This window comes from Nelumbo lutea, chromosome 7 (assembly GCF_056320005.1).
Source record: "Nelumbo lutea isolate HS-2025 chromosome 7, American lotus-T2T, whole genome shotgun sequence".
Taxonomy (NCBI): domain Eukaryota; kingdom Viridiplantae; phylum Streptophyta; class Magnoliopsida; order Proteales; family Nelumbonaceae; genus Nelumbo; species Nelumbo lutea.
In genome coordinates this window covers 6,013,275-6,017,289 of record NC_142690.1, presented here as the reverse complement: position 1 = coordinate 6,017,289, position 4,015 = coordinate 6,013,275, and the positions used below count along the sequence as shown (strand labels likewise).

The window sequence follows — 4,015 nt, the reverse complement described above, 5'->3', positions numbered from 1 at the left end:
ATGCAAAAAATTGGAATGCGGTCATAAGCCTTCTTGATTCCCTTGGTCCAAGATCAAAACCTTGGAATGAGGTGCTAGAGTGCTGACCTTCTATTCATGTCCCTTGTCTTTTTAGGCAAATGGCTCTTTGACAATGAATGAGAACCAATGGAACTAGCGTCATCCTCAGGAGTCCCAACTTAAACCATTAGGTACTCAGTATATTTATACAGTAATATGTTCATTATTGTTGGATACTAACCATTGGAACTTCACTACTAATTAGTTGATTAACTTGAATACAATAGCAAAAGGGACCAATTATAATAGAAACTATTACATTCTATTAACCTTTCCGTCCACAAAGGGATCAAGTTCCAGGCTACAATTTCATTGAGATACAATTCATTAACTATTTTTTGTACATATAACTCTAATTCTTGTACATATACATGCCAAAAAAATACAGCAATTAACACAATGAGTAAGACCCTCATGGTCTATAACCCTACAGTAACTACTACTTGGTAGGACTCCATAGCCTTAATACGACAGTCAAAATCAGCAACCAGTTCATGAAGCTCTACAATGCAACTTTCTAGATGATTCATTGTTGAATTGCCTTCACTAGAAAAGTTTGTGGAAACTGCCCATTGAAAGAAATTACATGGCAGAGGTACGCTACTCCGAATACAATCAAATGCAAAGAAGTCAACATATCTCATAATAGTATTTAATTTGAATACAAACAAATGCCCTTAATTGCTTACAAGATTAATTGGGCAATTGTAAAATATCCTATTCAGATAATAACTTGTTTTTGAAACCTAAATGACAGACCTCTTTCCGCACTTAAAATCCTTTGGCTTGTATTTAAGATACCTAACAAGTTGACCATCATTTGTTGACTGAGAAGATGACATCCCTGCAAACCAAAACATAAGAACCACCAAAATATTCTATGAAATATGCAACTATAATAAAAAAAATCGAAATGATACAAACTAGACAAAATATTCTTTACTTTTTTCTTGAGAAAACAAGCTTTCACCATATAATCTACCATATTAATTAGTTATAGTACGATACAGATTTTGGTATGGGAATTTTTCTTGTTCATTCATCTCTCAATTCCTTTGCATGGGAATTTTTCTTGCTGGACAATGTACCAATGGCCAACACTCAATCATTAGAAAATTGAACCATTTCATGTTCATTCATCTCTCAAACACCACCAAACCATTTCATGTTCATTCATCTCTCAAACACCACCAAACCATTTCATTTTCATTCATCTTTCAAACACAAATAGTTGCAAAATCAAACATTTTGATTAGTAGTTACAAAACCGAACCAAAATTTATAGAAATTTCCCTTCCCTAAATCATAACATATGCTTCTAGGTTATTTTGCGACAAAGAAACATTGATAAATTGTTACAAAACCAGACAAAAATTTATGGAATTTTCCCTAAATAATAAACTATGCTTTTGGGTTATTTTGCGACAAAGAAGCAATAGAACATTTTCATATCAGAACTATGCGCGGTTTTGAAGCTAAACCTTGGTCCCACCATCTCTGATGCCTCCAGCAAGATGGCTATAGATGAAGTTTGTGCGCGGTTCTGGAGTGGAGTCTGTATGAAAACTCCATCAGAAGAACTGTGCATGGTTATAGATGAATAGATGTTGGGGGAGTTGGGGGAGACAAATGTTAGGGGTGAAGCTTACCACTTTTCTTCACCGTTCATTCAAGGGCTACACATGAACAACCGAGTCTCCTCTCCTCTATCATTTCTTCAACCAAGTTTGAAGAGCAAGGGATGGAATGGTCATGCACGGAATGAAGAGAAAGGTCGGAGTTGAGTGAAGTCTCCTCTCCTCTCTCATTTGTTCAACCCAGATTGAAGTCTAAAAGGGGAGTTGAGTGAAGTCTCCTCTCCTATCTCGTTTGTTCAACCCAGATTGAAGAAAAAAGGAGATCAGGAAAATAGGAAGGGAAAGGGTAAAATGGTTCATATCTTTTCATAAATGTTAGTTTTGGTATTTCAAAAATATTTAACCCATACCTGATATCACATGATTCTTCTAATTGACGGTGAGTTAACGTTGAGTACTAAATCAACGCAAAGTGAAAGTTCGAATACTAAATTGTCGCATTTTAAAATTTAGGTACTAAATTGGCACTTGGCCTAAAATACAGGGTACCTATCGGGAATTTTCCCTTATTATATATAAAGCTCTTTGCTTTGCTGGAGACATTACTTTCATGAAAGACTACACTTATTAGTCCTGCAACCTCTTAATTATAAGACAACATTTGGTATCTCTATCTACAACAAGATACTAAATATCCTCGAGATACATATATAAAATTGAAAATTATGTATATCAAGGAAAGAGGTAAATACATAAATCCATACAAATATTTTAAAGAAACAAGTGAACTTTAAATTTGTGTGATGATGCAAAGAAATATAACCAAATGAGCAAAAGCAATAAAGCCAAAAGAGCTTAGAAAAGCAAAGCACATCATTGAGGGAACAGGATCTGCTCCTTAGACAGGGGCGCTCACATGCACATCCACCGTGCATTGGGAACATCTCCCGTGAATAATAACTTATAAGACAGGGAAATGTTCTCAATGCATGGTACACGTTCATGTGAGGAGCGAGTGAGGCAACCTCTGTGAGGAGAAGATCCGGTCTCATGATCATGGAGACAATCAAAGGGAGAAAAGTAGGGAGGAAATGGAGAATGATCAAAACTTGTGGGTTCACTTTTTTTTTTTTCTTTTTTCAAAGAATGTGCGCCACAGAGTAAAATGAGGAAACAGAGGTACTGGATTCGTGTGTTTTTATAATATCAAATAAAATAATACTTTTAAAAAAATTTCAAAAAAATTATTTTTTTCTCCCTCTTCAATTTATTCACCAGTGCCGCCGCCCGCCGCCTCCAGCCATGAATCTGATTTTACTTAGCACGAATTCTTCAGAGAAATGGGGACGTTGAGCTTTTTAGGATCAAGAACCACGGAACACTCGATCGTCTTATGGAACTTTGGTTTGACCAGTTTCCCCAGGACGTATGCCCTCGATCAAACCATGAAACTCAGTTTCAGAGGCACCGGTGCCTGTCGAACTGCTCAAACCCTTCCCACTTCCTTACGGACGGATTTTATTCCCCATCACTACTACCGTCATCGTTCTTTAGCTCTTCCTCGACTGATAGAACTTTATCTGCAATGTCATCCTAAGGAGGGAAGGAAATAAAAGGTTAAAACCACCATAGAGGAGTTTGATTGAATCATCTTTATTTTCTCAGAGAAACGTAACATGAGATGGATTTTGTTGCTTACGGTGCCACTGGCCACACTTAGTTGAGAGTAGGAGAGATCAACAGGTGTTGACGTTACATGTACTCCGAAAAACGTAGCAGTCTTACGAAAAACTAGCTTTACAGTGGAATTGAGGGAGACCATGTCGGTCGCCACTCCGGTAGCATCCGTACCTGATTGAATCACGATTTGCTCAAATGTAATGCTCTGCAAATTAAAAATTCAAGCTCTTACTGCCCTGAAAGAGTTAAGGATTACAGCTATTCCGAAATTACAAGAGATGCCAGACGAGCTTGGAAATCTCCCATCACTTGAAAACCTTACTCTCGAATATATCCCTCATTTTGCATCTCTACCACAGTCGTTTCATGCACCAAAAGCCTTGATTCCTCTTCGACATCTTGTTATCCGGCAGTGTTCGAATTTGACGTCCCTCTTTCAACCACAAAGCTTACAATATCTCACCGCCCTCAAGGTGCTACAAATTGAACAATGTCGAGAGCTTCGTTCCTTGGACGGAATCCAATGTCTTACTGCCCTGAAGAAGTTATGCATTCGACAGCTTCGGAAATTAGTAGAGCTGCCAGAGGAGCTTGGAAACTTTCCGTCACTTCAAGACCTCAGAGTCGAAGACATCCCTGATTTGGTATCTCTACCACACTCGCTTGGAAACCTCACATCTCTTAAACATCTTGAGTTA

The 4,015-nt window shown here is 37.7% G+C and overlaps 1 pseudogene; it reads right to left on the bottom strand.

Annotated features, from left to right (window-relative positions):
- Positions 1-2,534: 2,534 nt before the first annotated feature.
- LOC148844831 (uncharacterized) lies at positions 2,535-3,534 on the bottom strand (annotated as a pseudogene).
- Between the last annotated feature and the right edge of the window lie 481 nt (positions 3,535-4,015).